The sequence below is a fragment of the Thamnophis sirtalis genome, unplaced genomic scaffold, assembly GCF_051295495.1.
Source record: "Thamnophis sirtalis isolate CommonGarterSnake01/CBP01778 unplaced genomic scaffold, rThaSir2_p1.2 scaffold_3, whole genome shotgun sequence".
Taxonomy (NCBI): Eukaryota; Metazoa; Chordata; class Lepidosauria; order Squamata; family Natricidae; genus Thamnophis; species Thamnophis sirtalis.
The window spans coordinates 94,417,120-94,430,020 of record NW_028261383.1 but is presented as its reverse complement, the minus strand read 5'-3'; the positions used below and the strand labels follow the sequence as shown (position 1 = coordinate 94,430,020).

The 12,901-nt window shown below is 37.6% G+C and overlaps 1 long non-coding RNA gene across 1 annotated transcript in view; it reads left to right on the top strand.

Annotated features, from left to right (window-relative positions):
• Nucleotides 1-1,292: 1,292 nt before the first annotated feature.
• Nucleotides 1,293-12,901, top strand: part of LOC148048070 (uncharacterized) — a 36,535-nt gene continuing 24,926 nt past the window's right edge. Inside the window, exons 1-2 of the long non-coding RNA XR_015695785.1 lie at nt 1,293-1,399; nt 5,157-5,363. This is a non-coding gene — a long non-coding RNA (uncharacterized LOC148048070). The remainder of the gene's footprint in view (nt 1,400-5,156; nt 5,364-12,901) is intronic.

Here is a 12,901-nt window from a genome sequence, read left to right as displayed (position 1 = left end):
GAAGTAAATCTGCCCTCACCAGGATCCAGCCATAGCTTGCGAGAGCTAAATCTGTAACATGAGATCATAATCCCTCTGCCCTACTTACTACCTCCAATTTAATCTCTAACCTCAGCAACCTTTTCTGGTTTATTGCATGTAAAACTACAAATCTCGCAGAAAGGTGTCAGTCATTGATGTGATCACTAGGTAAATGCTTTTAATAACATGTTAAGATTTACTTTTCTGCTTGAAAGATGAAAAAAGGAACTTGATTAATGTATTCTGACTCTTAACACCACCCACTCAGCAGCCCCACCATGAGACATCAGAGGTAGAATTTTTGCACTGGTTGGATGTTAATAATTAAATCCAGAATTTAAGCATACAAATTGCAGCCTTTCTTTCCAGTAATTAGAATTCACTTTTCCCTCCCAAAGAGAAATCTTGTGGGACCCATTTCTTTCTTCTGTCACTAAAGAGACAACCCATAGCTCCATCTTCATATTACACACAGAAACACAGAACAAGGGCATCTTACCTGTTATTTTCAGCAGGTCCATCAGCTTGCTCTCTCCCTGGCTCTATTTTGTATTTTGAGAAAACAGCTAGAAAGTTATTTGCCCATTTCTCTAATATTTTATCAGGTTTTCGGTTTACTCCCAGGGTTTTGTTGATATCCTGGTCCTGCCACAGGCTAAGCTAGGTCCCTTTCTTTATTTTTATTTGATTTCTACCATTCCTTTCTACGCTCGTAAATACTCAACATACTAAAACGTTTAAAACAAAATGCAATATGACAAGTAAAAAATACAGATTAAAGTTCATAGTAAGTATTAAAGTGGCATAACAATTAAATTGACGACAAAAAATAAACAGGAAAAAACTAAAATCACAATTATAAAAATAAATGCATTTGCAAAAAAGGAGAGAAAGAGAAATACCATCCACATAGAAAATGCTTTTCTTAAAAAAAGTGGAAAAAAATACAACAAAAATATAATATTTTAGCAGTAAATATAATTCTACATGTACTGCAATTATTTGATGCAGTTATTACTCAACTACATGTATACTACTACAATATGTTTTCTCTTTTTTTAATCTTCTGTGTTTTGTATAAATGAGTTCCATATTTCTTTACATTTATTCATACCAAGTCTAGGTCTATAGGCTATCCAGTCATAGATAGCAAGTGTAATCCAGTCCTCAATCCATTAAGTGAAAGGGACCATACATTTATCTTCAGTAAGAGATGCATCTTTTGAGTTTTCCAAAATGTTGAGAGCCTGGGGATTGTGTTCTATTGCCTGGGAGCAGCGCAGGGGACAGAAGTGTATGTTAGCAGATGAGATTTGACAGCAGAAGACATTTTCAAGAGGGCCTTTCCTGAGAGTCACAACTACTGGGCAGTGTTAAGGTAAGGGAAGTAGTTTTTTTTTAGAAGCGTAGGAGTGGCAGAAGCTACTAACATCACTTTAAATTGACAAGCAATAAACAATGAGCAAACAGTGCAGACATTTTCATTTAGATATCATATGATTCATTTGCCATGCATCAGATAGCAGTCTTAACAGCACAATTCTCAACTAATTGCACCTTCCAGACACTCTTCAATGCATGCTCCAGCAGTCAAGATAGTATGTTAACAAGGCATGGCTAATATTTATTTATTTATTTATTTATTTATTTATGTATGTATGTATGTATGTATGTATGTATGTATGTATGTATTTATTTATTTATTTATTTATTTATCAAATCTGTTCAGCTCAGAAAGGTTTGAAGCTGGGGTACATGTGCAAAAATATTCCTTATTATAGCTGTCACTAAAGACCCATTTCTTTTTTCAGTCACTGAAGAGAGCTCCATCTTCGTATTATACACAGAGACACAAAACAGGGCATCTACCGATTATTTCAAGCAGGTCCATCACCTTTCTTTCTTTCTTATTAAATTTATATAGTCATCAAACCTGTTCAGCTCAGAAAGGATTAGAGCTGGCGTACATGTGCAAAAATATTCCTGGTTATAGCTATCATTTGTAAATCTGGTGGCACCTGAGAATCAATAGAGAACTTCCAGAATTACAAATCCATTGTTTCAGGTGGATTGCAACTGTATCAAAAAATAGACTGAATCTCAGTTCCCAAATCTAGTTTCCTGTTACCTTCCATCTTCAGCTTCTTTTCTGTTATTTAGCAGATTCAAGGATACCAACTATTTCCTGGAATTGGATGGTAAGGAGCAATACAGTTGGGTGTCTTCAGCATATTGATGATCAATATGGTGATCAAATTACCTCCTCTAGCACTTTTATGTAGATATTGAACAATATTGGGAATAGCATGTTGAAACCTCAGTGGTCTACATGCTGAACAATGGTTTCCTATTATTTTTTAAAACAATGCAATGGACTGGATCAGAAACACTCTAAATTAGACTCTCCAGGACTCCATTTGCCAGAATGTCCAGAAATTTACTATAGCTTCTGATATCAAAAACCATCATGTGATTCAATAGAACTAGCAGGATTATCCTCCAGCAAATTCATCCATTTGATACAGGAAAATCAATATCATTCAGATATATCTAATATACTTACCACTTTCCCTGTTACCCAGAAATTAAACTATGCTGGTATAGAAGGAGAAGCAAATCTCTGGATGCATATAAGAGCTCACATTTAAGACTGTACTGTACCATACCTTACCATTACCATAACCGTATCATACAACACCACACCATACTAGTATCATACCAATATGGCCAGCAAAGCAGAATTACATCTTTGGCCTTATTGTATCTGCAGAAGGCTATATGGCAGCCATTTCTGAAATGACCCAGATCTTTTTAAGAAGGATAGGCCAGAAAAACTGCTAAGAGGCTGCTGTGAAATATTAATTCAGCATATTGTGGACATAGCATCTGGATACGTTATCTTAGAAGATTTGAGTGTGTTATCCCTAAGAAATAAACAGAACCCTTGATGAGATAAACTTTGCCATCAATAAGCTAGACTCCTGTCCTTACTAGCTGCCACTGATCATCAAAGAGGGGGCAAGTGGGTAGGTCTGGGCCAATGTGAATGTCTTGTGGGAGGGGAAAAGTGCTGAAATCTTTAAAATGGTGACTGGAACATTTTGGATTTAAAGGACTGGGTATGGACTCATCTACACCAGATAACTATTGCTCAATCTCAAACTTTCCCTTTTTAAGAGAAGGTGTTTGAGAATGTGATATGGCAATAACTACCAAAAATATGTTAAGAAGCAGATTATCTGGCCCCTTTTCAGACAGAGTTCAGGATCAGACATGTGACAGAAACCGTACTGGTTCATCTTGTTGATAACCTGTGGCGGGTTGTGAATGAGGGGAATGCAACCTTTTATTCTTGTTGTATCTAATATTTGCAAGGGTGAAGGATCAAAGGCCCTCTTTTATGGTGGCTCTATTCTTTCCTGAGATTAAAACCTAGGGCACTCCAGAAAGAGGACCACAGAATCAACCCTCTCTATTTAACTTAACGTAAGCAACTAGAATTTAACTAGTACCCTGGCAATAGTCAGTCCACCTCTCTGCTCTAGTCCAGTGTAAAGATGTGGTGAATCCAATATTTAGAAGCTGGATGGGATAAAGCAGATTTGAGACTGAACCCTACCAAAGTAGAGTAATCTGAGTGCAGGATAATTTCAAATTTAGTTCTTAAGGAGCTTATGCCCTTCCAGAAAGACTTGATGCAGAATTTAGGGGTTCTCCTGGAATTCTCCACTCCTTCAGGAAAAACAGATGGAAGCTATGGCTGGGAGAGATTTTGCCCAACTACAACTGGTGTCCCAAATGTGATTATTCTTGGAAAGCACTGGCAACAACAATTCATGACTTTGTTACCTTGTGTTCAAACTGCTTCAATGTGCTTTATATGAGACTGTGCTATAAAACCACTCAAAAACTTCAGTTACATTAATGCAGAATGCAGCTATCCAAGTACTAATTGTGACTACATGACAACACCATATAACAAGATCTGTTTGGTTGCCTGTTGATTTCTGGGTACAGTTCAAGGTAGTGGTAATGACTTATAAATCCTCGCATGACTTTGGGTCTGGTTATCTCCAAAACCACTTTATCTGCCCATTCAAGGAATTCCTACTGAAAATGCTTACCAAGAGTCTCCACATACCGTGAGACATGATAGGAAAGAATTTAAGGTCAAGCATTTTGTTCAGATGCTTCTTACATTCTGTAAATAATACCTGTGCCCTCACTTTTTATTTTTGGAAACTTGCTTTTCAAAGCATCTTTAGGAGGGTGAAATGAGGAAAAGATGTACCTGAAATGTATGTTGATAGTATCACTATGGATGTAGTGTACTGAATGCTGTGATAAATGGATTTATATTAATTAGAGAAATTATAACTATCATGTTGATGATATTGTCTATGTTTTGATATCATTGTTTTTATTTAACTGGATTGTAAGCTGCTTAATGTGATCAAAATAGGATAAATGTTTGAAATATAAATCAAAACAAAAGAGTTGTGCTTGCCCTATAATTCCCAGTATCACAGTAAGGTTTTTTTCAGTGCTGGTCTTATTACTGCCTTCCTTTATATTGACAGTATATTCCTCTAGTAGGAGACATTGATCAATGCCCTTTGATTTAGGGGGTGTCTTGTCTTGGCCAACTGAATTCTCCCAGTTTTTTTATTCTTACACAGGATAATAGAATTGTAGGGCTGCAAGGAACCTTAGAGATCTTCTAGTCCAACCCCCTGCCCATGGCAGGATTCAATTCTTATTCTATCCCAGACAAATGGTTGTCTAATCTTTTCTTGAAAAACCTTCAGAAAGGGAGCACCCACAACTCTGGGAGGTCAGCTGTTCCATTCACTAATTGTTCTCACTATCAGGACATTTCTCCTTAGTTCTAAGTTGGATCTCCCTCTAACAAGTTTTCACCCACTGTTTGTTGTCTTGCCTTGTGGTGCTTTGGAGAACAAATTGATCCCTTTTTACCCATGACAGCCTTTCAAGTGTTGAAAGATGGCTAGTATATCACTCCTACACGTCTTTTCGTTAGGCTAAACATACCTAATTCCCTTAGCCATTCAACATACAGTTTAGCCTCCGTATCCCTTTATCATCTTTGTTGCTCTTCTCTGCACTTTTTCTAGGGCCTTAGCAGAGGTGGCTTACTACCAGTTCACACCTATTTGGTAGAACCGGTTCATCAAATCTACTGAACCGGTTAGAAGAGATTCCACCAGTGGACCCGGAAAGCAGGCCACACCTACAGAAGGTGAAACCCACCACTGGTCCTTGGATATGATTATTCTACACTATCATGCTCATATTTATAAAACTCAGTGCCTCTGTGAAAGGTAAGGATGACTACTGCCTTTGTGATGCAATCAGAACATTGCGTGTGTTCAAGTTGTTTTAACGCAAACCAAAGATGCCTTTTAAAAAACAAGTTTACATCATATTCTTATGCATGCCAGTGCTGTGTGTGAGGTAATTTAAGGTGGTTCTGACAAGTGTCGTCGGCATCTTCATATCTGGTCACATGGGCGGCAAGCCACCCCCATCCGGTCACATAGGCGGCAAGCCACTCTCACAAAGGAGGCCACACCCACAGAGTAGGTTCGAACAATTTTTGAAACCCACCACTGGGCCTTAGCATCTTTTTGTATCATGGTGACCAGAACTGAACACAGTATTCAAAGTGGGGCCTCACTAGTGCTACATAAAGCACTACTATCACTTCTCATGATCTTGATGCTATCTCCCTATTGATACAGCCTAGGACTGCATTGGCTTTTGTGGCAGGTGCAATACACTGCTAGCTCATACTTAAGCGGTGGTCCACCAGGACTCTTGGATCCATCTCACAGGTACTACTATTGAGCCAGGTATTACTGTACCTGTGCATTTGGTTTTTCCAAAGTACAGGAAAATCAGCAAATTTGATTAGTACCTTGTCAATCCCGCTATCTAGGGTCATTTCTGAAGATGTTGTAGAAAATTGGGCCAAGACAGAACCTTAAGATGTTCCACTGCATGCTTTCCTCCACAAAGTTGTAGTTCTATTGAGGACCACATGCTGAGTTTAGTTCATCATATTATATGATTACATATTATTATACATACATATTATTATATGTACTGTATATCATAAGAGCAGCAATATACTTCAGTAATGAAAAAAGTTTAGGAAAGTAATCTTCAGTTGGAGAAGAGTATGCTAAAAGATGGAGTAGTTACTTCTGACCAGAAGGATGCCCACTCAATTGGTACCCACTTATTTATCCTAAAAAGGATGAATGCAACATGTAGAAACATGTTTTTAATGTAGAAGGTCCAAAGCCTGATATCTCCACTGAAAAAAGGAAGAAGCTCTAGGGGAGGAAAGCTATTATAATTTTATGGAAATTTAATATAAACAAATTGCTTATGAGCAGCAGATGTGTTTATAATCTTTCTCTCTTATGTTGAGCTCCCATATTCTATTACAGTTCAATAGTGTCCTTTAGAAAGTCAAGTAAGTTGGCAAACATAACAGGTCTTATCTTGTTCTCTAATATACATATTTGGGAAGGAAAACATTTTTTTTCTAGTGATGCTCCCATTTTTCTATTTTTTTTAAAAAAAAAAACAGAAAGTAACATTCAGTCTGGACCACTTGTCAATATTATTTGTCCAGTTGGGGAGTCCCAAGAAACACTGTCAAGCACCCTTCTTCTATTTAAACTTGGAGAGAAAAAGATATAAATAAATAGACTTTGCCCAGACATCAGGCAGAATCTTATGAAAATCCTGAGAATGCAATGAATACCTGTGCTACTTTATAATCTTGCACATAAGAAATGTTTCCCTGCAAAGCTACCCTTAAAACCACACAATTAGATCTCTAGATATAAAAAGCAGCTTATTTGAAGAAAACAGGAAGAACAACAAGAGAAAACAATCACATACGTAGAATTCCTAATAAAATCAGTAAAGGCAACCTAATTAAATAAATTACAGATTACTTGCCTGAATAGGTTCTTGCAGAACATTTACAGAATTCACTGCAAAGGGAATAGTTTGAAAAAGAGATTTTTTTTGGTCTTCCCTTTAGGTTTTATTAGGTAGGCTTTTATTCTTTGAGCAATGGTTTTAAAAGATACCAGAAATAAAAGAAAGCCTGCCTTTTTGGAGAGACTAGCTTTTGTATTGCCCAGTAAAATTAGAATATTAGAATATTCTTTTATTGGCCAAATATGATTAGACACTTGGAATTTATCTCCAGTGCATAAGCTCTCAGTGTACATACAACATACAAAGAACAAAGGGATACATCATAAGATATAAATATTGTTGTTAGTTGCGAAGTTGTGTCTGACCCATCGCGACCCCATAGACAACATTCTTCCAAGGCCTTCCTGTCCTCTACTATCCTCTGCAGTCCATTTAAGCTCAGGCCTACTGCTTCAGTGACTCCATCCAGCCACCTCATTCTCTGTCATCCCCTTCGTCTTTTGCCCTTAATCTTTCCCAGCATTAGGCTCTTCTCCAGTGAGTCCTTCCTTCTCATTAGGTGGCCAAAGTATTTGAGTTTCATCTTCAGGATCTGGCCTTCTAAAGAGCAGTCAGGATTGATCTCCTCTAGGACTGACTGGTTTGATTGCCTTGCAGTCCAAGATACAAATAGAAGTAGGTAATAGAAAAAATGAGAAGCATAACTGCAATACAGCTCTACTACATGGGTAAATATCCTTAGGCATAAGACAGTGCTGTGGGAATTTGGGGTTTAGCAGAGTGATACCATGGGGGAAAAACTGTCTCTGTGTTTTGGCATGCAGTGTCCTATGGCAGTGTCATGAGGGGAGGAGTTGAAACAATTTATGTCCAGGATGTGAGGGGTCTGTAGATATTTTCTTAGTCTTCTTTCTGGTCCATGAAGTATACCAGTCCTCACTGAAAGGCACCCTGGTTGCAAATGTGTTTTCTGCAATCCTAACTATCCTTCAAAGTCTAGCGGTCTTGTTTGGTTGCTGTGCCAAACCAGACTATTAGAGAAGTACAAATGACAGACTCAGTGATTTCTCAGTAGAACTGTATCAGCAGCTCCTTGGGCAATCTGAACTCTCTGGAGTTGACGGAGGAAGTATATTCTTTGTTGTGCCTTTTTAATCATGGTTCTAATGTCAGGTGTCCATTTCAAGTCTAGAAGATTATAGAACCAGGTCTCCACTGTTGATACTGTGTTGCCTCATATTGTAAGAGGTGGTAGAATAGGAGGCTTCTCCTAAAATCTACTGTCATTTTTACAGTTTTAAGTGTGTTCAGCTTGGGATTGTTCTGGATACACCACAGGGCCAGTTGTTCAACCTCCCTGATCAATAGATCAGAAAATGGCTTAAGTGTTCATTTAGCAATCACCACCCAGTAGATCTAACATGTATCACAGCAATAGAAATTTGCTCTCCGATACTGGGGGAGATCCCTCAAGGGTCTCATTTTAGATTAAAGAGTATCTACAAAATGTTCTTTGGTGATCAGAGTTATCTATCTACAAATTAAAAACTAACATTGCATTCTTTAAAGTTATTGAATGTTGTTCACCTGAATATTCATTTGGAACTGGACCGCTAATAAATTTAAATAAAAAAGTATCTTCAAATTTATTTTTCACAGTCCAATATAATAAATTGAATTTTGCAACATAAGAAATTCTTGTGAACAAAATTGTTACTTAGAGGATTTTTTTTAAAGAGCAGTCAGTCTCTCCCACCCCCCCACCTCATGTTGTCTGTTTTTATTATATTCCTGAGCAACTGAGGTTTTTAAATAACAACAACAAAAAACCCCAACCCAAGATATACTAATTATCTCTTTGCAATCCAACAATGTGTGGTCAGTAGAAAGGAACATTATTGAGTTTTGCTCCAAATATTTGGGTGTGTTACATTTCTTAGCAGTTTTGGTTAGATTTAGCTGATAAGTTATTTTTCTGCTTTGGTGCCTAAATACTGACTTCAGAAAATGAGGGCTGGATAAAAACTGCCTGCCTCTGCTAAAAGTCTGCCTTTCTCTGATCTCCAATCCTTATTATATGTAATTTTGCTCTGTCCATTGTATTGAAACAATACAAAATCAGTAAAAAAAAATTTTAAAAATGCTCTTTTTCAGGCTAGTTGTCTTTTCTGAAAATAACTCTGTTTATGCTCTGAAAGCTGAGATTATAAGCAAGTAAACTAACATGTAAACATTAATGTTATTGTTACTTGGAATTCTGTCTATTGGTTGACTGCAATTAAATAAACCACTCCAATGTGGAGATTCTAAACAGCTTAAAGTAATCAAATGCAAAGTAGGGTTAAGAATAATTGCAAGAAACCAATAGCATCAAATACCCCAAGATAGTATAATCCTCTCTCTTCTCCACAAAGGTCCTTGGGAAAAACTATGGGCCCTGGCACTTTAACTAAAAAAAGGGAGGGAGAGGCTGAAGTTGTTTTTCTCTTTCCATTTTCTTACTATTTTTCCTTTCATAAATCTTTACTAGGCACTTTTTGCTCTGGGTGATGGGATAGATGTAATTTCCTAGTCTTTCCCTTTTCTTTTAGTCCACTACTTATATTGTCACTGCAAACTTTTTAAAATTATCCAAGTATATCTAATGAAGACTACCCCCCACTTCTGTTCAGTTATGTCCAATTCTCAGAGACTGCCTTCAAAATCCCTGCAGTTTTTTTAGTAAGGTTTTTTCAGAATTAATTTGCCATTGCCTCCTCTCTAGGGATGGGAGAGAGTGACTGGCTCCAAGTGACTTAGCTAGTTTCGTACCTAAGCAGGGACAAAATGCACAGGTCTACTGGTTTCTAGGCTGATGCCTTAACCACTATGCCAAACTGGCTCTTAGTGAAGACCATGAGACATCAAAATAAAATAAAGTAGTTACACCTTAATTTTTTTAATAGCTGAAATCATGTGGCATTACCAAATTTCATAAAGTTTTGGTGAACTTTTTAAAAAAAATGAGAGTTCAAGCAAGAATTTGAAAGATTTCATTAAAAATTTCACCAATTCTTGAAATTATACTGCCTTCCATATCAGAGACTACTTGCAATGTTCTCATAGATAACTAGTGGTTCTTCAGATCCCGTGTTGGGAATAGTTGGAGTAGAAAATCCAGGTGCCTTTTCTTTTTCTTTTTTTTTTTTGTCCTAAAGTTGTAGTTTTTGGCAGAAGGCCTTAGAATTCTCTAGTTACATAAATTAAAAGCTTCGGTGTTTAATATTTACTTGCTGTAATTATGTTCTTTATTTTGGAGGAAGCACCTTAAACTTTGTTGCCATGCTATGATCTGAATCCATCCTGTGGTTGCTGATACTGTCAAGAGACGGATTTACCCAGCTCCCAACTGGCCATTTTAGGCTCTTTCAGACACATCCCCATTTTTCCAGTCAGCAGAAACTGCCATTCATGGCCATGTTGGTTGAATTGCAGAAGACTGGACACCTGTCTCCATAGAGTAATGCCCTATCATTGCTTTATCAAGCCCATATTCGATCTTTATAAATATGCATGGTCTTTGAAAAAGGGTAGATCTTTTAAACAAAAATTGGTTTCTTTCAAACTAAACTTGTTTTTGTAACAATCAGCACTAGTCTGGTGTTGTGCCATTTAAACTGAAAGAAAACTGGTCTCTATCACCATTGGGCACATTATAGGTTTTTCACCACTTCTGCCAACAAGTGGTTTACTATTTATTATTATGGTTCGGCGTACAATCAGCCAGATGTTTGGATTGGATTTGATGTTTTTATTCTCCTATCGAGTTCTTTCAAAGAACCTAGGATAGGTAGATAATTGTTCTAGATCAGAGTTGGGGAACTATGATCCTTTATGACTTCACCATGAATGGCAGTTTCTGGTGGCTGGAAAAGTGGCAATGTGTCTGAAAATGGTCACTTGGGAGCTGGGCAAATCCCTTTCTTGACAGTGTGAGCAACCACAGGATGGATTAAGATCATAGCAGTGGCAACAAAATTTAAGGTGGTTCCTCCAAAATAAAGAACCTAATTGGAGCAAGTAAATATTAAACATTGAAGCTTTTAATTTACGTAACTAAGAGAATTCTAAGTCCTTCCACCAAAAACTACAGCTCTAGGACAGCTGGCTAAGGAATTCTGGGAGTTGAAGTCCATAAGCCATAAAGGGGCCATAGTTGCACACCCCTGTTCTGGATGCTGCTACTTGGGAAGATGGAGCATCGCCATTCCTTTGCTGGACTAGTTGAGGACAGAGCTTCCTTGTTATTTGTCACTTCATCCTGCTTCACACACCATCCTCCTGTGATCAGTCAACAGGGACATTTTTGGAACTTGTCCATTTCAAAAGTTCACTAGATCTGTGTTCACAAATAGCCTGTCATGTCAGCTCAGAGGTGCAACCATCATGGCTGTGACTTATTAGTTGGGCAACTTGAAGGAGGGCCTTCTCTGTAGCTGCTCCGGCCCTATGGAACGATCTCCCCGTGGAGATCCGGACCCTTACTACTCTCCCGGCCTTCCGCAAAGCGATTAAGACCTGGCTGTTCCGGCAGGCCTGGGGCCGTTGATTTTTATCCAACCCCATTCTAAGCTGTATGAATGTTGTGCAATTTTAATGTTTGTTCTTTTTAATTTTTATATGTCCCCCTCCCCCGTTTATCTGTAAGCTGCCCTGAGTCTCTAGGGAGTGGGCAGCATACAAATCCTAATGAAGTCAAGTCAAAGTCAAGATAGGTAGTCTAACATGCCATTTTAGACACTCACCTGTACTCCAACATTGCCACACACCATATTTGGAAGCATTACTGGAGGTTATTTTCCTGCCGACAGGCAAGACATTGGAGAAGAGGATACCTAGCCAGAAAATGATCCACCAATCACTTTCCATAATTGTCTGTTTAAATAAAGTATGGACAGCATCAATTGCCATCCTTATTACTGAGGCCAAAGTTACTCAGCCATTAGGACAGCAAATTTTACTCCAGCTTATTTTTTGCCTCTTGAAGAGCCGGTGGATAGCACTTTAATTTGGCTTTCCAGCTGTGTCATTAGAATAAATTAGCTCCTGATAAGGCAGGTTGAAGCTACTCTAAGGTCATTTCCTCACTGGTGATTTATGGTGTCTTATAGTGTCACCTAACCATCTCTCTGTTGATATAAAGCCTGTTTCCATTACTGTTATTTTGGCCCTGCATTGATTGGATGACACTAGAAAGTGTTATCAATCATTAGTAAGGAAACAGTCTAAGGAGGTGGTTTTGATTCCCCTAGTTTTTTCACTGTCCAAGCAACTGACTTGGAAACCCTCCAAGAATTTGGAAATATGGTCTTCTAGGATTACATTCTGTTAAGATGAATTAACTGTGATCATTCATTTCCTGTATTTAGCTGTTATGCAATGTCCCTGTGTTTTGTTATTGGTAGGTAATGGAGGAAGTGAGCATTGCTATTGTTAACGGAAGAAACAAAAACTTTTGAAGTGCATGTTTCTGGTAATTAAAAAAAACCCCTCACCTCCTACATTTCTGGGAAAATGTACCAAAAATAACATTTCATTCTACCCCACAGTTATTTGGAAATAACCAAGCATCATCCAAACAAGTTTTTTCCAAAACATTTACAGAAAACTGACCAAACGGTAAAAAAAAAAAAAACAAGGTGGAATGGAGTTTTTACAGGCTAATCTCAACAAAAGACAGATCATGTAAAAAGCAAATAATTTAATTTAGTGGCATTTCAAACAGTGATGTAAGTTACATAATGTAATTTGTATGGAACATTTCAGAGTCTTTGACATCATATACATTTGTGTTATTATTTTAAAAAGTTTGTTCAAGTTATTGTTAATACAGCTCATTGCCAGGAGTTCGATCCGATGA